This window comes from Pleurodeles waltl, chromosome 4_2, assembly GCF_031143425.1.
Source record: "Pleurodeles waltl isolate 20211129_DDA chromosome 4_2, aPleWal1.hap1.20221129, whole genome shotgun sequence".
In the NCBI taxonomy this organism is placed as follows: domain Eukaryota; kingdom Metazoa; phylum Chordata; class Amphibia; order Caudata; family Salamandridae; genus Pleurodeles; species Pleurodeles waltl.
In genome coordinates, this window is record NC_090443.1 from 304,675,961 (window position 1) to 304,699,805 (window position 23,845).

The following is a 23,845-nucleotide window of genomic DNA, read 5'->3' on the forward strand; positions in this document are numbered from 1 at the left end:
TTGTGTTCCGGTTTCTTTCACACAAACTTTCTATGTGAAGAAAATGTATAGGGGGGAAATTGTGGGAGGGGTTAGCATTACATGCCCACTAACCTTTAGAGGGTGAAACTCTGTCTCTGAGCTGCAATATTGCTATTTTAGTTTACTTTTAAATAATAAACATGTTTTAGGCTTCAAGTAGGATCAGAGGTATTGTTTTCTTTCACTGCAAAATGCTTTAATCTACAGTGGAAAGGTTAACATGTATGGGTTCCTGTGGACATTAAAATATTTCAACATGTATCCGCTTAGACATGCTGATGTTTTACCTGTTGCATCGTGCATAGATTGACATTTTACCAGTTTCAACATTACAGTGTCTATATACAAAGCAACCTACTTCCACTGATACCAAGATGGTGCCACTTCTCCAAATAACAAACATCCAGGTTTAGATTAGCTGAGGAAGAATGAAAATCAAGCTGAAGAACTGTTCAGTGCCTTGTAATTGTCTGCCTTGTTGGTTTCTGCCCCCTGTTCTCTTATTTCACATGTGGCCTTCTCTGCATTTCACCTTTTGCATTTTAAGCCCTTCCCTAGGTGTGAGGAAACAGGCTTTTTGCAGAATGCCCTTCCCCACTTTTTGCCCCTATTTGGACTGTTAGCTGCTGCTTACGGATATTGTAGTAAGGCCTGCTAACCAGACCTTTTCTGCTGGTGTTCTAACCCCTTACAAAGTGTCTATTGAATTGGCTACCCCTAATTGGCATAAACTGACCTACTTATAAGTCCCTAGCATATGGTACTGAGGGTACCCAGGGTATGTAAGAGAGTGTCCTCTCAGAACAGCAGCACTGGTTGTGCCACCCTGTGTGTCACAAAGTACAAAATGGCTCCCAATCCACCACTGAAACAGAGCAGTTTTAAAACTACTAGTTTGATTTTGCCATTTAAACCGATTGCAAAGCCCTACTTCGCCAAGCAATATATACAAAGCCCTGAGGTAGGGAGGCATATGCTTTTAATATGCCTTAACAGCAAAGCTTCCAAATTGTTGTTTTTGCTGTGCAAAAGTTAGTAGCACATTTGGCTAACACAGAGTTACTGACTGATCTCTCAGTCCAGCTAACTTTGAAAGGGTTTACTAAAGTAGGAACTACAAGGTATCAAATTCATTGTGGCATTAAACCTGACTTGATGCCCCAGTTGAATTTAACGTCACTTCTAAGGAAAGGCAACTTTTGGCAGTTTGTCCAGTGGACTCACACAGTTGCTGGCCACCAGACAGCCTTCTGCCCTCTTTGGAAGTTGTGTGAACGACCCCAAGGCTCAGGAACAATAGAAGCTTACTATAGGGGACGGTATTATCTCCCTTTTGCGGGAAGCCACTCAGAGTGTTGGCCCAGAAGGGAAGCTTCAAGGGCAAAGCTGCCTTCGGTTAGCAAATGGTGATCACACTCCTGATAGGTTGCCCCTTTGTTCAGATAGACAGGCTGGCGGCAGGAACAGTGAGGGGGAACCAGTAGCCAAAACTGGTTTTCCCATGGGTTTGTAGCCCACAGGTAGCCACACCTCCAGGGTGGGTGACCAAGCTCCTAACATCCAACAAAAGGTTGAGACATCTTGAGAGTCAGCAGAATAGCGACTCCAAGAAAGCCAGATGCCACACATAGCCTGAAGTTATCACAGGGAGGGAGAGATCGTGGAAGACCATTAGCTAGTGACCACATCCTAGCCCAGGGCACTTTCTAGACATACACATGGCACCCCTGGCACCCTGTACCTCAGATCATGATGGAACTGGAGAAAGGACCAAAGAAGTACTGCCCTGCTGATCCCTGGACTTGGCAAGAGAGGCAGCGCAGACTGCTGGACTGCACCTGCCGCACATTGGGCTACGAAAGAGAAGACTGCGCCTGTAGCTCCTGGGTCGTGGCAGAGTCACTACCGAGTCCCAGACCTGAGAAGTGATTCCAATGGTCAGTCAGCTGATCCCCTGGAACCAGCATTAGGGCCATCAAAGTGTCAAAGCCCAGCTCACCTGAGTCCTTGTTCAGTTCTGATGGAGGTTGAAGACAATCCGACCCCACCCTGAAACTGCTTGTTCCAGCACACTAGTTTTTAAAACAGTGCACTAAGAACAGAAGCTCAAGGGAAGGGGGGAAGTGGATAAAATAAAATAAAGAGACAACAGCGTTCTTGCGTTTCCACTGTTGAAGTGCTGCACAAATCTGCGGCCCTCTCTGACTTCGGTAGAAACTGGTGCCTAATGAAACATAAACAAAGAACAGATAAGTACATCCTATTCCTAACTGGGTTCCTGACTATCCCTTTATTTATTAGAAATTTTCTTCTAAAAGTACCTCTTGGATCCTGGTCTCTAGTTTCCAGGTTTGGAATGTGTTACTGCTCTGGGATGTGCTTTCTATTACTCTAAAGCTTCTAAAACATTAAACAAATACTGTTATCAGAATTATCAATATCAAACATTCATCTTAATATAACTAAAGCCTAAATTGCTAATAGCAGACTCACTTTTCCCATATTTCCAGAATCTTTTATAAAACAAATACTGTACTTTTACGTCAAAATACAGCATGTAATTTGTGCAAGTCCTAGATTTACTGTTTGCCTTGCTGTTAATGGTTTCCACGGTTCGATTCTTAAAAGTTCCATAAAAAAATGTTTGCTTCACAAAGTTCCGCAAAGTATTGTTGTAACAAAGAGTTTGAATCACAATGTTCGTGGAAGGTATCTTGTTTCAAATTGTCTATACACGAATCCAGAAATTGTTGTCAAAGTTCGTTCAGGTAATAAAAGTTTTGCACTTACTTGTTGCTGGCAAGAGATACTGATCAGTCTAACCTTGTCTTCTTTCTCTTTTGCAGGTTGCTTGTAGGAGAGAGGCTGAGGCAAGGAGGAACCGGAAACCGGAAGAAGGAAGAGCCAGCAGCTGCGCCCATTGAAGCCAATGAAAGTCTGTAGAGAGCAGGAGTGCCAGCGCCGAGGGATCTGTCCTCAGGTAAGCGGGAGGTAGACGAGCACAAGCACTGGGCGAGGCTCGAGGGCTGCCTTTTATAGACAGGGCTGGGTGTGGTCCTCACATGCTGCACATGTTCTTGAAAGGTGTGCAGAGTTGGGTGTGGTTTGAAGAGCTGGGTGTGGTCCTCACATGCTGCACATGTTCTTGAAAGGTGTGCAGAGTTTCAGTTATTATGCAAATGAGTTAAATTAACACATGGCCTAGAGAGGAGTGTTTTAAAGAAGCCTTGGTAAAAGCAAGGCCCAATGTGTAAACAAAACAGCACATTAAACAACATACACAGAAGCCTAGGGGGGGGGAAGGTGAGATAACAAGAAAGGCTTTCAATAGTAAGTTTAAAAGGGAGCTATTACAGAACCCACTAGTGCAGTGAGAGGGGACATGCTCTTTGCTGTGCACAAACCCTAACAGTTGCCCCCCTCAAAGGCCCTCCTACAGGACGGGGTTTTCCTGGATTTTTTAAATAAAACCGTCTAATCAGCTGTGGGGCATGTACATATGATGCTGGTTCCCATGAATTCTCAGATTCATCATATCCTTTCCATTCTACTAAATAAAACAGACGTCCACTAATTCTTTTTGAGTCTTTTATGCTTTTCACTTCATATTCTAGATTTCCCTTAATTGGTATGGGTGGAGGTGGTGGTTCAGGTCGGGTTTTTGGATTGTACGGCTTAAGCAAGGACACATGGAATGTAGTATGTACTGGATATTCTTTTGGTAAATCTAATTTTACTGTTACCGGGTTTACTATGGCAGTTATACTAAAGGGTCCAATGAAACGTGGTTGCAGCTTTCGGGATCCCTCTATGTTTAGGTTCTTTGTGGAGAGCCATACCTTGTCACCGATTTTATACATTGGGGCCTCAGATCTGTGTTTGTCTGCTTGTCTTTTCATGCTTTCCTTGTACTTTAATAAATGTTTCCTGGCTTTGTCTTGTATGTCACCTAACCTTGTTAGTCTATTCGTTACTGTAGGTAACAGAGAATCTTCTAACAAAATGGGTATAGCTCTTGGATGATACCCCTGCAAGAAATAGAATGGTGAGCAAAGTAGAGCTGAATGCTCAGTATTATTATAAACAAACTCCGCTACAGGGAGAGCTTCCAACCATTCACTAGAATAATCAGCCAATAAACAACGTAGCGTTTGAAGTAAGGTTTGGTTCAGTCTTTCAGTCTGTCCATCTGTCTCTGGGTGGAAAGCAGTGGATAATGCCACATCTATTTTCAGTTTTTTACATAATTTTTTCCAAAATTTAGAGTTGAACTGGCTCCCTCGGTCTGACACCACTTTGCTTGGCAAACCATGTAAACGCACAATTTCCCTTATAAAAATATCAGCAAATTCTGCCGCCGTGGGTAATTTCCGCAATGGTACAAAATGTGCCCTTTTAGATAAAAAAATCCACTATAACCAACACTGTTGTGAAAGATTTTACAGGTGGTAAACCTACAATAAAGTCTACGCTCACAGTGTGCCAAGGTTGCTTGGGTGTTGGCATTGGTATTAACAAACCGTCAGGGGCCTTATGAGAAGATTTATGTCTTGCACAAATTGGACAGGTAGTGACAAATTGCTTGATGTCCTTTCTTATAGTGTCCCACCAAAAGTGTTTTTGCACATTTTCCAGGGTTTTTACCCAACCAGGATGACCTGCCAACGGTGAGGCGTGATGCCAAATTATCACCTGTGTTTGTAATTCAGAGGTGGGCACTAACAGCATGTTGTCGTGATACAATAAACCTCGTTGTATTGTGTTATGGGAATCTTTTAACCAATCCTGAGGTGCTATTTGCATGTGTGCATTATATAGATCTGTGATGAAATCCTTCTGTTGTACTGGTGCCAAAAACTTTTGGGGAGGAATAATGGGTTCTCCTATTTTATCTTGTTTCATGTCTGAAGTATGTCCGTATCTAGATAACACATCAGATTGAATTTGTTGTGCACCTGGTCTATAGGTAATTACAAAGTCAAATGTGCTAAAAAAAATTAACCAGCGCATCTGACGTGGTGTTAATGCTTTAAGTGATCCAAAAAACTGTAGGTTCCTATGGTCAGAAAAGATTGTAACTGGGTACTTGGCTCCCATTAAATGGTGCCTCCATTCTGAAAAGGCTACTTTGATAGCTAGTAGTTCCCTTTCAGCCACAGTGTAATTTTGTTCAGCTGGTAATAACGTTTTGGAATAGAAGGCTATAGGATGTAACTGGCCATCTACTGCATTTCGTTGAGAGAGAACTCCTCCTAAAGCTACTTGTGAAGCATCCGCTTCAACAAAAAAAGGCAAGTCAGGATCAGGATGTTTCAGAATTGGGGCTGAAGTGAACTTTTGTTTTAGGAGTTGAAAGGCGTGTGCCGCCTCATCAGTCCAAAGAAATTGTTGCCCTTTCCGCAACAAGGTAGTTATTGGGGCCGCAATGTCTGCGAAATGTGCAATAAACCTCCTATAAAAATTGGCGAAACCCAGAAATTTCTGAATATCTTTTACAGAGGATGGTTCTGGCCAATCAGCAATAGCACTGATTTTCTTTTAACTTTGATAATACTGCACGAACATGTTGGGTATGTTCTTCTGAGTTCTTAGAGTAAATGAGGATGTCGTCTATGTATACTATGACACAAACGTCCAGGAATTCGTGTAGGACCTCATTTATAAAGAACTGAAAGGCCGCAGGGGCATTACATAACCCAAAGGGCATTACTGTGTACTCAAATAAACCAAACTTTGTCTTGAAAGCTGTCTTCCACTCATCCCCCTCTTTTACTCGGACCAGGTGGTAAGCTCCCCGCAGATCTAGTTTAGTGTATACAGTAGAATGTCTTAACTGATCCAACAACACAGGTATTAGAGGAAGAGGATATTTATTATTTATTGTAGCCTTATTTAGTCCTCTATAATCGATACACGCGCTCAGGGATTTATCCGGCTTCGGGATAAAAAAGAGTGGAGATGACACCGGAGATGTGGAATGACGGATGAACCCAGACTGTAGTAGGTCATCTAGGTAGGTTCTTAAGTATTTGGTTTCTTCGTCAGTCAAAGCATATACTCTGTTATTAGGTAAAGGGGCCCCTGGGATAAGATCTATACGACAGTCATAAGACCTATGTGGGGGCAGCACACTAGCCTTTACTGGATCAAAGACGTCTTTAAAGTCAGAATATTCAGGAGGGAGACTTGGTTCATCTTCTTAACACTAGCACAGTGTAATACTGTGCTCTGTTCTGTACCTGCTTCTTGATAGCAATTGGTTCTACAGAAAGAGGAATCCAAAGTAACATTTCTATTCACCCAATCAATTTTTGGGTTATGAGTTGTTAACCAGGGTACCCCGAGAATCAAACCAAAATTAGGAGTATCTATCAGATCAAAGCTAATCACCTCTGTGTGCCCATTCTGACAGACCATAACAAGTGGACTTGTTTGTTTTGTGATTAATCCAGAGGTCAATTCTGACCCATCCACTGCACATACTGCTTCTGGACAAGGCTTTAGGCACATAGGAAGTCCTAAGTTCTCAGCTAACTTATTATCCACAAAATTTCCTGTCGCGCCTGAGTCCAGTAGGACAGGGAGAGAATGCCTCACTTGGGTAGTAACAATTAAAACGACCTGAATTATGAAATGTCTAGGTATGTGCGGTACCATGAAGGCTGCAGCATTAGAGGTTTGATTAAGATGTTTTCTCGAACAAGTAACCTCTCCCCTTGTCGAGCTTAATCGTTTCCTGATTCAGTTGAGGAGGTGGAGGAAACAGCACCCTTTCGTGGATTTTTAGGCTTTACTGGACATTCTCTGGCAAAGTGACCTGCCCTTCCACAATATAAACATAATTGAAGTTTTCTCCTTCTTTCTTTTTCCTCTGATGTGAGTGAACCTCTGAGTGTCCCTATTTGCATAGGCTCAGGGAGTTTATTATCTGGGTCTTTCTTCTCGTGTCTAATACAAGTTAACCGTGATTCCAGTTTGTATTTATCTCCCTTTCTTTCTCCTAGTCTATGTTCTAATTTCACAACTAAATCTACAAAGTCCGAATAGTCTTCTGGCAAATCAACGATATGAGCCAGCGCGTCTTTTAACTCGTCTCTCAAACCTTTATAGAAAAGGGAGACACGCTTTTCTTCTGGCCAGTGTGTCTCGGTGAGTAAACGATTAAAACTAGTGAGATAGGTCAATAAATCCTTGTTACCTTGTTTAAGATTTAAAAGCTCATTATCACTTGCCTGCATGAAAGTGTGTTTTGCAAAAAGGCTGGTCATGGTACGTTTAAATTGATTCCAATTATGGAGGATGGGATCATCTCTCTCCACGAAAGGAATTGACCAATTGGCTGCTGTGCCACCCAAATAAGACAAGACGAATGCCACTTTCGTAGCATCAGTAGGGAACTGTTGTGGCTTACAAACGAAGTGTAATTGACATTGATTGATAAAAACATGGAATTTGTTACTATCTCCATGAAAACGTTCAGGTGCTGCTAAGGGCACAGCATTAGGAACATTAACAGTGACCTCAACTGGGGGAGGCAAAGTTGTATGTTTTGATGGCGCCCCTGTCTCTGAGGAGGTTTTAAACAAAGGCGTAAAAGCTGTGTTCCACTGAGATACCCTAAATTTATACCTGCTTAAATCCTGTTTTAAAGAGGTATTCTCCATCTTTAATCTCTCTATTTCCTCTTGCATATGTTGCAAGATGCCAGACACTGATTCATTATGAGCCAAGTCCTCATTTAGGGCCTGCGCCATATCCGTGACGTCAATGCCCTCTATTTCTTCCCCGATATTCATCGTCCACCAGAACTGAATTTTTATTTTTATTTAAGGCTTGTGCTTCTGTCAAAGCCCAGCTCACCGGAGTCCTTGTTCAGTTCTGATGGAGGTTGAAGACAATCCGACCCCACCCTGAAACTGCTTGTTCCAGCACACTAGTTTTTAAAACAGTGCACTAAGAACAGAAGCTCAAGGGAAGTGGGGAAGTGGATAAAATAAAATAAAGAGACAACAGCGTTCTTGCGTTTCCACTGTTGAAGTGCTGCACAAATCTGCGGCCCTCTCTGACTTCGGTAGAAACTGGTGCCTAATGAAACATAAACAAAGAACAGATAAGTACATCCTATTCCTAACTGGGTTCCTGACTATCCCTTTATTTATTAGAAATGTTCTTCTAAAAGTACCTCTTGGATCCTGGTCTCTAGTTTCCAGGTTTGGAATGTGTTACTGCTCTGGGATGTGCTTTCTATTACTCTAAAGCTTCTAAAACATTAAACAAATACCGTTATCAGAATTATCAATATCAAACATTCATCTTAATATAACTAAAGCCTAAATTGCCAATAGCAGACTCACTTTTCCCATATTTCCAGAATCTTTTATAAAACAAATACTGTACTTTTACGTCAAAATACAGCATGTAATTTGTGCAAGTCCTTGATTTACTGTTTGCCTTGCTGTTAATGGTTTCCACGGTTCAATTCTTAAAAGTTCCATAAAAAAATGTTTGCTTCACAAAGTTCTGCAAAGTATTGTTGTAACAAAGAGTTTGAATCACAATGTTCGTGGAAGGTATCTTGTTTCAAATTGTCTATACAAGAATCCAGAAATTGTTGTCAAAGTTCGTTCAGGTAATAAAAGTTTTGCACTTACTTGTTGCTGGCAAGAGATACTGATCAGTCTAACCTTGTCTTCTTTCTCTTTTGCAGGTTGCTTGTAGGAGAGAGGCTGAGGCAAGGAGGAACCGGAAACCGGAAGAAGGAAGAGCCAGCAGCTGCGCCCATTGAAGCCAATGAAAGTCTGTAGAGAGCAGGAGTGCCAGCGCCGAGGGATCTGTCCTCAGGTAAGCGGGAGGTAGACGAGCACAAGCACTGGGCGAGGCTCGAGGGCTGCCTTTTATAGACAGAGCTGGGTGTGGTCCTCACATGCTGCACATGTTCTTGAAAGGTGTGCAGAGTTGGGTGTGGTTTGAAGAGCTGGGTGTGATCCTCACATGCTGCACATGTTCTTGAAAGGTGTGCAGAGTTTCAGTTATTATGCAAATGAGTTAAATTAACACATGGCCTAGAGAGGAGTGTTTTAAAGAAGCCTTGGTAAAAGCAAGGCCCAATGTGTAAACAAAACAGCACATTAAACAACATACACAGAAGCCTAGGGGGGGGGGAAGGTGAGATAACAAGAAAGGCTTTCAATAGTAAGTTTAAAAGGGAGCTATTACAGAACCCACTAGTGCAGTGAGAGGGGACATGCTCTTTGCTGTGCACAAACCCTAAAACAAAGTTGAAGAAGCCCATTTCAGTAAGTTAGGAGCCACTTTCTTCAAATCGTCACTGACCGATACTGAGAGACCCACAAGACCGATCCTTGATGGCCAAAAGTTGCACCCATTTGGGAGTGTCATCTGAGTCCAGATCAGTCGCCAAAGAGGGACACCAGCCTTCACCAAAGGATACCACTGGACCTGCTGTGTACGGAGATCAGTAATCCAGCCGCACCTTGCCTTCTTCTGGCTCAAAAAGGACATCGAAGGACACCAACCCTTGTGGCCAAAGTTAACCCATTTTACACATTGGCCAAGGAATATCTGCAAGGACACCCCTGTCGATCGTACAGCACCCAGAGCATCTTTCAGCATCCTGCATCACGACCACTCCATTAAAGTCTATGACAGTCTTGATGTAAGTTCTAGAACCAACTTAATACTGCTTTGGTGAGCAGGTAACTGTCCAAATACTCCTTACTGCTCCTCCTGACCTTTTTCCCTGTTGGATTTGGTCATCTCCTTCGAACCAGTTAGCTGAAAACAACTCTCAAATTTTTCAATAGTTTCTAAACTTTACGGTTACAATGCTTGTTTACTCTTTGGATTAAAAAGCTGAGATGTCCATTTTATTTAAAAATCTATATCTGTGAATTTTTCTGATCTTGGTGTCTAAAAATTCATAAAAATAGAATCTATTTTTATAAATTGGTGCCCAAATTATTTTGTGTTGTGTGTCTTTCTTATTTTGTTGGTTGGTGCTTCTAAATGCTTTACACTAGTTCCTTTGTTTATACCTTGTTGCTCGAAGCCACAGCTACCCATGGTTGAGCTAAAGGTTTTGCAAACAAGCCTGACTGAACCTAAGACAGTTCTGCGACTGTATTACACAGTAAGGGCCCACAACCATACTGTAAAATGCACCACAATCCTCATGTTAGGTTTCCCTGGAGCTTGTGTTTTTTTCTCCCTGCTGCTGGGCCTTGTTGATTCATCCATCCAGCATTTACTCTTCCCTGGCAAAACCTCCTGGCAATCCCTCCTGTGAAGCCTAATTATGCTCACCCTAAAAGGTAAGTCCATTTGTATCCTACATCACTGAGTACAGGTCTATATGTCTGTTGTTATTGCTGTTCATGGCTAATGTCTTTGATCCCTGTATATTTTATGCTTTATCTGGATGGTGTACTTCCTGAGGCGTCCCGGAGTATGTTTCACTAGAACCAATGTTTCTCCCTGCCTTCTTCCCTGTTTCTCTCCAGTCAGGTATTAGATGTAGCACCATACATCAGGGCTTAAGGGAGACAAGGGACAAGCTGTTGGCATCCACCCCCAGAGTTTCTGACAAGTAACGAGCCTCTTTGTCAATCTGATAATGCTTGATTTAAAATAGAGATTTATCTTGCAGGAAATACGCCAGGTACCAAACTCACCCAGACATAATGAAGAGAGAAGAGCCAAGCCAATATTCCAAAAGAAGAATACAAATGAAATCCCGCCATTAAAAGCAAAAACCAGAGACAAAATAGAGAAGAAGTGGGCAATGAAGGCAATGGAAAATATGGAATGAATTCAATATGACACATCCTCCTCTCAGGTTTGCCCCCTTATATAGGATTCAAACAGGAACTGACCTTTCACGAAAAACTCATACATCATCTTGGATCGAGAACCTCTAGTAATGTTCTCTGAATAATCCACAATCTTAGAGATGTCAGTTCATGGCTTGACCCTGCTCTTCTGGCAAAAACATGTGAAGAAGATGATCAAATGTGACTTCATTGGCCTGCCACTGGACACAGCGACTTCTGCACTGCCCCAGCAACTAATGCCTCCAATTAATCAGGGAACACCGTTCTGGGGGTGGTGACGACAGAACCATCAGTGCGGCCCAGGCTGCAAGGAATCCAGCTAAGTGCTGGATGCAGCGCCCAGCAACGGGTGTCTGAATGTGTGTACACACAGTTTTCCTCTGAGTGCAGACAGCTTTTGGTAAGCCATCAGGTCGGATGTGACACTGTCTTCACAGTGACACACTGAGCTACAGAAAGAATTATCACAAAAATTGGCTTGCTACATCGCCTAATGGCCTTTATAAATCTGGCCCTTGTACTTGTTGTAAGTATACCAAACACAGATGCAAAATGTTCTCAACAAATGATGGTCAGGGAACACTGGAGATTAAATGATTCATGAATTATAATACTACATTTGGCATTTATATAATTTAATGTGCCTGTGAACAAGTGTATGTGGGTTGCTCCAGACAGAGAGAACGCGTTTAATAAATAACCACACTACTTATCTGGTATCAAAATATTTTGTGATTTTTTTTGTCATTAAAACCTTGTTGAGATAAAACCTCTTGCTATTCAACATATTGTTCTTGATCGGTGAGGGGGTGGTCGAGAACATTACTTAAGACTTGCAGAGACAAGGGGGATTAATATCTTGCAGAGTGTAAATCTCAGAACCAATATTGATAGTTGGTGACAATTTCCTGTAGTGAAATTTCACTTACATCTTCGTAATTTCACTACATACGACACAGTGATAATGGCAGTATGTTTATTTGGAGTTAAAGATTTATTCATTGAATTATTTGTAATTCATCTTCACGTGTTCACCATCATTCTACACCTTTTGCTCCTTTCTCCACTAGTCAGAGATTAGTATTTGCAATACTAAGCCAACTGAAGGTAGAGAATCGTTAAATTGTTTGTAAGTCATCATCATAAGTTCACCACTATCCCATACTTTTCTCCCCTTTGTCCCCTTCCTTGAGATTTGCATCTAGAATACTAAGCTAGTACCACCAATGCTAAGGTTATAGCGATTGCAGATATGGCCTAGTGCCAGCAGGTGCATCCTTTTATGGACAGTGTAAGGATTCTAGCCCATGACAAAGCAATTCCATATTCTTTTAAATGATGGTCCTTTAATTTCTAGATCCTTATGTTACAGGACAGAAATAAGATAATTATCTTTATTTTTTCATACCTATATTGTGTTTTTAGGATTAACCTACTATAAGGTGAATTATTGATCTAAACTATAGCTTTGCATCCGATGTACAGATTGATAGAGGGATCTGTATTTTGAATTAGTGTGAGAAAGGCTTCTTCTAATGAACCAAAGTGGTGGCATCAAAAGTAGTTTTAGAACTCTTCTAATGTGACCATTCAGGGCTCGACCCAGGAGCTGGCTTATTTTGTCTGCTGTGCTTTCCTTTTATTTTTCTATCTTTTTACCTTTAGCTTTCTACTTATGATGTATGCCTGTAATTTCCCATTACCCAATTCTCTGTAAACGTTTTGAATTTGACTAGAATGTGGTTCACTAAGCTAATGTTTGTATTTGTAATTTGTTGCCTTGGCCTTTTTTGTGAGGCTACTAGTTACTGAATGGGAATGAGGTAATGTAACTAAGAAGAGATGAACAAAGGGGTCTGCTTGTCTGACTAAACAGATGGCCAGATAATACAGGTATTTGTTTTAGTATGTTTCTTTTTTTCTAGTCTTTTTTTGGACTTCAAAGGCATTGGCCATGTGTGTTTGGTTCTAATAAAATTCTGGAATAGGGTATTGTTAGACCCGGCATGCCTGGTATGGTTTTCACCCTAACTTTTTGTCTTGAGACCTCCTGTTGTACTGACTTCTATTTTGCTGGCCTTAAGGTTTGCCACACTTTATCGCTGTTGACCAGTACTAAAGTGCTTGTGCTCTCTCCCTAATACATGGTAAGAATGGTTTGTAACAAATTGTCATATTTAATTTACTTGTATGCCCCTAGTGAGACGGCACTACCTGTGCGCAGGGCCAGTTATGTAAATGCTACTAGTGGACCAGCAGCACTGATTGTACCACCCACTTAAGTAACACTTTTTTTTTTACATCTCAGGCTTCCTTTTGCAGTCTTTATGTCAGTTTTAAACTGCCATTTCGACCTGGCAAAATAAACCTTTTGCTAGGGCTAAACTTTCCTTTTTAATACACTTACGTCACTCCTGGGCAGGCCCTGGACAGGCAAAAGGGCAGGGTGCAATGAATTTAAAAAGTAGGGCATGCACTTTTAACTTTACAAGTCCTGGTTGGGAAAACTGTTTTTCACTACTGCAAGGCCTACCTTTCCCTTAGGATAACATTGGAGTTACCTTACTACATTTAATAAGCTATAATTTCCAAATGGGAGCAGGTCACCAGTTCATGTTTGGCGTCTTAGATTTTTGTGATTGGGGTTGAATGTTTGCATTGTTCAGCATTCCATCCATCATCTGTTCTTTTTGCATTTTTCGCCCCTTGGTAGTTCAGGCTGGACTGTTCCGATGGGGAACAGTGTCATGACTGACTTGCATTTGGCTGGGTCCAAACTGGGGTGGTGTGGTGAGCCAAAAAACGATGGATTAAACCCAGATCTTTGTGACTGGAGGTGAATATTTGCATTGTTCAGCATTCCGTCATCCATCTGTTCTTTTTGCCTTTAAGAAAGTTGGCATTTTCCTTCCTCATCCATTTGGTGCCTCCACCCTGTCTCTGGGTGACATGACTGAGTGTAGTTGACAGATAGCCTTTGTGTATTCCTCCTAGACAGTTAGACACAGTAGGCAGCCTAGGTATGCCTGGACGGGCCATCATTGGCCGGACACCAGGGAGGACGTTGGCACAGCCCCATTTACACTGAATTGGGTGTGTCCTAACTTCCACACAAGGGACTGCCAACTCCCTGTAGTTAGTCTGGAGCTAGGGCCAGTAAGGCAGTGCACCTGTTCACTTCAAAGGAATGTCACTAGGAGCTTCTCCGCACTCCAAAGGTACAACTGTGTATAAATACTGGACCTCAGACACCAACTTGTCAGGCCACTTCTAGACCTGTGGATACTCTGCCAGGAAAGACAGCTGTGCTGCTGAAACGACTGTCACTCAACTGGACTGCTTTCCTGCTGTGTTGACCTGCTACCCTCTTGTCTGGGTGAAAAGGACTGGACTTGCATATCCTGAACCCAGGACCCCAGAGTTACTCCAAGGGCTAGTTGGCTGGCTTCCCGAGGGACGCAACAGGCTTCCAACAATCTAGCCCCTGCACCTAGACTTTGCCATCTCTGAATCTACCCCGCCAAATGGTGCCACCACAGTCCTGGACTCGTGGAAGTGGGCTTAAGGTGCTCTGCCAGCCTCTGCGGATCCAGCAGAACCAACGGTTCTCCTATGCTGCACACCACAGCCTCAAGCCGAACTGATGCATCACTGTTGTTGCGTGGATTGGAACCGTTGCAAAGACCTCCATCGCCTCTCCAGCATCTTTGGAACCGCCACTGCACAACGCATCCTTGGTGCAGGCCCTTGCATCCCTGGTCAATGGCAGCCTCAACAACGATGCTGGATTTCACAGCTCTTCGAACCGACGCATCCTTGACTCCTGATTTCGCATCGCAAGCCCCTCTTGATGGGGATACTTGAAGATGAAGCAGGATCTCTCATCGCAGCTTTACCCCACCTCAGGACCGACACATCACTTCGGCTGCATAAAGCATCATCCATGCAGATCCTTGCAATGCTCCGTAAACCAGGATTTAAGGTACTTTGTTCAGCTGGCCTAACTGGGTCACAATAGCTGGCAAGCGCTCCATTATGGTCGGCCTGAAATTGTGACTTCATCCCGGTCCAGTGCAACCAAGTATCAACAGTTGGTGCTTTGTGCTTCTTGCCGCTATTTTCACTAAAATCTTTCAAATTACTATCTCCAGTTCTACTGATGGGATTTTTGCATTTTGGTCATGTTTTATTTATTAAAAATAACTTTATTTTTCTAACTTGTTGTGGGGTCCTTTTTGTGTAGTGTTTTCACTTTATTACTGTTTGAAGTGTTGCACTAATACTTTACACATTCTGTCAGAAAACAAGCAGGCATAGACGCCTTCAAGTTTCACATCTAGCCTCTAGAACCCTCATTCAAAGACAAAAGTACTTATAAGATATTTTCTCCATATGTATGTAAGGAATTCAACTACAACTCCCATGATACATTATGACAGCTCAACCAGGTAGGACAGGGGCATGACTATAAATAGGGTATTCACACGTCGGCTGACTTTACCTCTGAAGTCTGATTCACGTTCTATGTGAGAGTGAGCCAGCGAGACACGCTGACATTTTCTGGTTCCCAGGGGATTCCCTGTTTGTTTCTTCTAGTACACATTGGTTGGTGTGTTTTCAGTTCTGTACTGCAAGAAGCGCTTGATTTACCGAGTACATTTATTTTTCTTCGTGGGAATCAAGACCTTTGTACTTTACACACCTTCTATGAAGGAGCAGCTGTGTAGCTGTATTGGACGTTGCTGGCGAGGCGAGCTGGGCATCTGCCAATATGCAGATAAGGGACAAACTGTTTATAATTATCAGAAGGTGGCCGTGCTGCTGAGTTACAGAGAGTTTTTGATTTTTGCTTCCTGTTTTTTTTCTATATCTCTTCGTCAAAGACTAGTGTGACTATTTGTCAAAAATAAAATAAAAATAAGTGGTGTTTTCTAGTCACTTTATCAATATATATTTACCAAACACCTTACAAATCATCTTTGTGAATAACTATGATTTACCCAAAAGGATTTTGGATAGTCCTGATTTTTGGTTCATTTGGCTACTTTGAGCTTTTCCTATTCGGAAAAGAAAGGGTTTTCTGAAATCTAATTTTTGAGGGCATCATGAGAGTATTCATCATGGACACACCTGTTTTGGATTTTCAGCTGTGTATGGTATGTATGAATTATTAAACACTAGGCATACATTCTACTAACGTCACGAAAGTTTTGTATGAGGATTCAAGAGCTTCATTGTGATTTATCTGTACTGCAGCATTTGTGTGCATATCAGCGAGGAAGGATATAAGATCTAACGTGGTGCATAAGAGAAGTTATTGTTTCGATGAGACATCACCGAGTAAAATAGGTAATTTAATTAAGAAACAAACCATACATCTAAGTATCTTCTATAGCAGTGATAATGGAGACCTTTACTGTCGTTATCTTTTTTATTTTTAGGTCTCCTTCCTTGTAGTGCCAGTTCCTTTTCCCACTACCCTTCCCATCACTCTAAGCTTCTGTGCCTCTATGGTATGGGGAACTGGGGATATTGAGAAGTGGATCTAATTTAAGCATCGTGCCAATCCCGAGGAGCTCGTATGCATGCATAATAAAATCTTGACAGATCCTGACACATTGCCTCTGAGTTAAGCCTGACTGCTCTGTGCCATGCTACCAGAGGGTTAAGGTCATGCCTCAACCTGACAAGGGCTGTGGTTGCTGCTTCATCAGAACTCACGCCCCAATCAACCAACAACACAATTTCTTACAGTTATCAGCAGCCATGTATACTTAATCAAAATGATGGGACTGATGATAGTAATGGCATCCCTTAATTATGAGAATTTAGGGTTTGAGATGGGGAATGGCTAATTTCTTCTCTGTTATTTTCTGATTGAATTTTTTAGTTTTTGGTGTTATTTCTGCTCAAACTATTGTTAAATTTTTACTATGGAATTTCCAAAATCCATTTTTTTTTGTGCCCTCAGAGTTCTTCTGTTTAACGGAATCCCTCATAGAAACTAATTAATTATGTTTTACGATAAAACCATTTGATTATCATTTATGTTGATGAACTACAAACATGGTAGATGATCTTTTTGGGTTCCATGTAATTTGTGCGCATCACTGTTGGAGCTTTTTTTTTTTTTATTTGAATTTCCTCTCTATTCAAACACAAGGGGATTCAGACCATACTTTGTACCTTAAGAAGAGTATAAGTGGAAACCCAGCAGCTCAATAGTAAATGTTTTTTGTGGGTCTACGTGGGGTGACACTAAAAGTTGTAAAAGACGTCTTACTGCTATTCTTTATGTTTTCAGCTAAGGACCATATTTGAGGTCTCCACAAAATCAGAAAGGATCCAACAAAGGAAATTTGTTTCAGTAATATTTGTCGATTTGAGAATTGATTTCTATTTCAAGGTACATGAATGGATTTGTTTATATGCTGTTATAAACAAGTCCATATAATGTATCTTGTTATCTAAATAAACCCTTTGTAATTCTTTTACAACCTTAGGAATCGTTGTAGAAATTACCTTTGGTATGTCGACTAGAAAATGGACTGTGGACTATGCTTGGTTCAGATTACTGTTTCACTTTCAGGTATTGACAAATCAGCTGTTAATCATCTTTTTATTGAGAGAATAATTAGATAGAATTTTATTTTTTTACATGTGGCCCTGTATGTTCTTCCACCAATCAATGTGATACGTGGCCTTCAAACTCATTGAACCTATCACAAGACAAAGTACAATGTGATTAATTTTTAGTCGACTAAGTACCTTTAGATACCTTTGGAAATTGAGTACTTCTGTGAGTTTTACTCCTCTAAATATATCATTTTTGATGGATGTGAATCGATCTAATGTATGTTTCGGACTTCTTCTGGGTTTTTGACTGTTCTTTTTTTTTCACCTACTAATTTTGCCTTCAATTCAAAGTCACCTGCTGAGATTATGGATGTTAATATGGTCAAGTCTTGTTTTGTATTTTTTTGTTGCAAACTTTGTTTTTTTTGAATTTTGATTCATATCTCAAAAGATTGCTTTTACATTCCAAACAGGCAGTGAAGTGTTCACATTTATAAGCCCCATGCTGCTTCCCACCCATTGGGAAAAGTGCCCCCAAAAACTTTGAAGAAGGCAGCCAATGTATTGATGTAGAATAAAAAACTGGAGAACAGGAGAAATTAAAAGTAAACTACGACAACTTATGAAGAACAAGGCATTGTCTGAATTAAGGCAAATAGTTATAAAACCTCAGCTGGGTCAACAGATGGACCAAGTATTAGCAGTTTTACATGATTTGGCTGTAGGGAGCTGGGATCTGGTTGCAGTGCCTCCCCCACGTTTTGCCTGTTTTTTTTTAGATACAACATTGATTCAAGTGCACTGGGTTCCTTCCTCAAACCAAGACACCTGGTCACTTGATCCCAAGGTGACCAGGCCCTTTAGCACCTCTGTAGGTCCCTAGTAAATGGTACTACTGGTACCTAGGGCATAGGTGTAGGAGGCTGGACTGGCTTGTAGTGAGTACCTAGGGGTACTTGTACCTTGCACCAGGCCCAGTTATCCCTTATTAGTGTATAGGGTGTCTAGCAGCTTAGGCTGATAGATAATGGTAGCTTAGGCTGAACTAGGAGACGTGTGAAGCTACTAAAGTACCACTTAGTGTCATATGCACAATATCATAAGAAAACACAATACACAGTTATACTAAAAATAAAGGTACTTTATTTTTATGACAATATGCCAAAGTATCTCAGAGTGTACCCTCAGTGAGAGGATAGGAAATATACACAAGATATATATACACAATACCAGAAATATGCAGTATAGTCTTAGAAAACAGTGCAAACAATGTATAGTTACAATAGGATGCAATGGAGACACATAGGGATAGGGGCAACACAAACCATATACTCCAGAAGTGGAATGCGAACCACGAATGGACCCCAAACCTATGTGACCTTGTAGAGGGTCACTGGGACTATTAGAAAATAGTGAGGGTTAGAAAAATAGCCCACCCCAAGACCCTGAAAAGTGAGTGCAAAGTGCACTAAAGTTCCCCAAAGGACAAAGAAGTCGTGATAGGGGAATAAGGCAGGAAAGACACAAACCAACAATGCAACAACGCTGGATTTCCAATCTGGGGTACCTGTGGAACAAGGGGACCAAGTCCAAAAGTCACAAGCAAGTCGGAGATGGGCAGATGCCCAGGAAATGCCAGCTGCGGGTGCAAAGAAGCTTCGACTGGACTGAAGAAGCTGCGGTTTCTGCAGGAACGCAAAGGGCTAGAGACTTCCCCTTTGGAGGACGGATCCCTCTCGCCTTGTAGAGTCGTGCAGAAGTGTTTTCCCGCCGAAAGAACGCCAACAAGCCTTGCTAGCTGCAAATCGTGCGGTTAGCGTTTTTGGATGCTGCTGTGGCCCAGGAGGGACCAGGAGGTCGCAAATTGGACCAGGAGGTAGAGGGGACGTCAAGCAAGACAAGGAGCCCTCTTAGCAGCAGGTAGCACCCGGAGATGTGCCAGAAACAGGCACTACGAGGATGCGTGAAACGGTGCTCACCCGAAGTTACACAAAGGAGTCCCACGTCGCCAGAGACCAACTTAGAAAGTCGTGCAATGCAGGTTAGAGTGCCGTGGACCCAGGCTTGGCTGTGCACGAAGGATTTCCGTCGGAAGTGCACAGGGGCCGGAGTAGCTGCAAAAGTCGCGGTTCCCAGCAATGCAGTCTAGCGAGGTGAGGCAAGGACTTACCTCCACCAAACTTGGACTGAAGAGTCACTGGACTGTGGGAGTCACTTGGACAGAGTTGCTGGATTCGAGGGACCTCGCTCGTCGTGCTGAGAGGAGACCCAAGGGACCGGTAATGCAGCTTTTTGGTGCCTGCAGTTGCAGGGGGAAGATTCCGTCGACCCACGGGAGATTTCTTCGGAGCTTCTAGTGCAGAGAGGAGGCAGACTACCCCCACAGCATGCACCACCAGGAAAACAGTCGAGAAGGCGGCAGGATCAGCGTTACAGAGTTGCAGTAGTCGTCTTTGCTACTATGTTGCAGTTTTGCAGGCTTCCAGCGCGGTCAGCAGTCGATTCCTTGGCAGAAGGTGAAGAGAGAGATGCAGAGGAACTCGGATGAGCTCTTGCATTCGTTATCTAAGGAATCCCAAGAGACAGAGACCCTAAATAGCCAGAAAAGAGGGTTTGGCTACCTAGGAGAGAGGATAGGCTAGCAACACCTGAAGGAGCCTATCAGAAGGAGTCTCTGACGTCACCTGGTGGCACTGGCCACTCAGAGCAGTCCAGTGTGCCAGCAGCACCTCTGTTTCCAAGATGGCAGAGGTCTGGAGCACACTGGAGGAGCTCTGGGCACCTCCCAGGGGAGGTACAGGTCAGGGGAGTGGTCACTCCCCTTTCCTTTGTCCAGTTTCGCGCCAGAGCAGGGCTAAGGGGTCCCCTGAACCGGTGTAGACTGGCTTATGCAGAATTGGGCACATCTGTGCCCAACAAAGCATTTCCAGAGGCTGGGGGAGGCTACTCCTCCCCTGCCTTCACATCATTTTCCAAAGGGAGAGGGTGTAACACCCTCTCTCAGAGGAAGTCCTTTGTTCTGCCATCCTGGGCCAGGCCTGGCTGGACCCCAGGAGGGCAGATGCCTGTCTGAGGGGTTGGCAGCAGCAGCAGCTGCAGTGAAACCCCGGGAAAGGCAGTTTGGCAGTACCAGGGTCTGTGCTACAGACCACTGGGATCATGGGATTGTGCCAACTATGCCAGGATGGCATAGAGGGGGCAATTCCATGATCATAGACATGTTACATGGCCATATTCGGAGTTACCATTGTGGAGCTACATATAGGTAGTGACCTATATGTAGTGCACGCGTGTAATGGTGTCCCCGCACTCACAAAGTCCGGGGAATTGGCCCTGAACAATGTGGGGGCACCTTGGCTAGTGCCAGGGTGCCCACACACTAAGTAACTTAGCACCCAACCTTTACTGGGTAAAGGTTAGACATATAGGTGACTTATAAGTTACTTAAGTGCAGTGAAAAATGGCTGTGAAATAACGTGGACGTTATTTCACTCAGGCTGCAGTGGCAGGCCTGTGTAAGATTTGTCAGAGCTCCCTATGGGTGGCAAAAGAAATGCTGCAGCCCATAGGGATCTCCTGGAACCCCAATACCCTGGGTACCTCAGTACCATATACTAGGGAATTATAAGGGTGTTCCAGTAAGCCAATGTAAATTGGTAAAATTGGTCACTAGCCTGTCAGTGACAATTTGAAAGAAATGAGAGAGCATAACCACTGAGGTTCTGATTAGCAGAGCCTCAGTGAGACAGTTAGTCACTACACAGGTAACACATTCAGGCACACTTATGAGCACTGGGGCCCTGGAGAACAGGGTCCCAGTGACACATACAACTAAAACAACATATATACAGTGAAAAATGGGGGTAACATGCCAGGCAAGATGGTACTTTCCTACAATAGGTACTCAAAAAGGCCCATTAGAGCTGAAGCACAACTTGTGCCACTCTGAGGGACTCAGCACCAACCTTATGTGGACTGTTATATATATATATATATATACACACGCACACACACACACAATCTTCCCCTAACAGGTCTTTGTTGATTCTTAGACACAATAAGTGTGCAGGGAAGCCATTTTAAATGTATGTGCTGTACACTGGTCAATATGAGTTCCCCAGCTACATGATGGCTTCTCTGAACATAGGGATGTTTGGTATCAAACATCTCGTATTAATAAACCATCACTGAGTCCAGGGATGGATTTTATTAATTCATTGTCCTACATTGATGATATACATCTCACAGATGATGACTTAAATACACACTTAGCCAGAGAAGATCTCATTGTTTTGAGATTTGCTGAGCAAGGCTATAAATGTAATTTTTAAAACTACAAAAACTGCCTTTTTAGGTGTCCTGTTTTTAGGATACAAATTATCAAATGAAGGCAAAAACCTTGCAACCCTTTTCTTAGAGACGTGTGCTCTCTTACAACCTCCAAACACCACTCAAAAATCACAATCACTTTTAAGTTTTCTTAACTTTGGTAGAACATTCATACCAGATTATGCACAACTCAAAAAACCATAACACAATTCAATTTGCCCAGATTTCTCCAGTACATATTAGACATCAGGCCATACACAAATTCTTAGGTCACTACAGACTGACATGCTTGCATATAGACACTTACACACACATGTTGATAAAACAAAATTGTTGATCTATATAATTGCTGGTTCCACTCGTTACACATATATCGCATTTAAAGAGGGTGACACTGTACCCATTGCATACAAATTACATTTATATTCTAATGTTGAATTGTGTTTTTTATCCGCTGAAAAGATACTGACTGCAATTCATATAGCTGTCATAAAGAAAAGACCCTTGGCTCAGGCGAAACACAAAATTCTAGTTACTCCTGTCCGAGCTTTACAGTCTGTCACAAAGTCCAGAGTTCTACATCCTAAATGGATACAATGGGCCACTTCCCTGACAGCAACTGATGTAACCTTTGTCTTTGATCCTACTTTACAACACAAGAATTTCTCCAGTGTGAACAAGAATGCCCCATGCCCAGTGATATATTGGCTCTTGAGCAATATACGTACATTATATATACTGATGGTTCAGCCCGGCCTGCTATAGGCACCAAACACCAATACACAGCGTAGTGATGCAGTACACAAAGTGTTGAAGTATGGGCAATTCCATCCACAAAAAACTTTTATACAGTCTTTAGGGGATTGTATTGCACATTTGAATACATTAAAAACCTTAATTCCGGCACTAGAAAATATGAATCCAGAATTCCCCAAACTCATAGTGTGTGATTTTATTACTGTGTCCAGTCTTTTAATCAAAACTTGCATTATTGGTGTCTGAACGGATTCAGAAACTCAAAAGTGAATACTATCAAGCATAAATTGCTTTGGGGAAAGGTAGCACAACTTAAAGACAGTTTGCCATGGGCTCATATGATACACACATTGAGTCATCAGAGTATTGGAATACACGTTGTAGGGAATTCATTGGTTGATGAAGCAGACAAATCTGCTGTTAGGACTGCAACTGTAGCTACGATTACTTGTTCACATACGAGGGTGGATGTAGACATTATGGATGCGGTTACTGCTTCACACAATGGCACCACCTTACCTAACAAATATCCAGAAAAATATACCTATCAGTTGAGTGCTTAAAACGTTCCTTTTGTTAGCATCACTGGGGTGGGTGATCATGTGATGCCCAACCAGGACAGCAAGCTAGAATTAATAATAGCTGCTCATGAGTGTGTAGCACGTGCCCTTGCCGGTGTGTCGGCTACAGTTTCTCCACTACAGAAGCTCTACTGGTAGCAGGGTCTGTACAAGCAGACAAAAACAATATGTCCTCAGCTGTGACATTTGTCAACAAATGAAATGTCCATCATTGCTCGCCCACTGCATATCCCCTCTTAGTTTCAAATAAACCACTTCAATGCGTGTATCTCAATCATTGCGGGCCTCTAAATTCAGATGGTGCACTTAAATTTATTATACTTGCGATAGATTCTTGCTCTAGATTTCTACTGGTGTGGCCACAGTGATCAGCTGATGCTCAAACTGTTATTAAAGATTTGCAAGTCTTTGTACGAACATATGCAGTAGATGCACGGACCAGGGTTCTGTTTTGCCGCTAAGACTTACAGGGATACTATGGGAACCTTGGGTGCTGCTATGCATTATACCTTTCCATATCATCCTTAGGGAAATTCAATTGTGGAGAGGAATAACTGTGATGTAAAGCAATTCTTAACAGCTAGATCATTAGGTTCAGGTCGTAGTTGGATCCGTCACTTGCATGGAGTCCAGAGAGTATGAAATAATCTGCCAAGACAATCCTTGGATGGCCAGACTCCCTATGAAGTCCTCATTGCATCCAGATGTACGTTCCAGGTCTCTACAATCCTG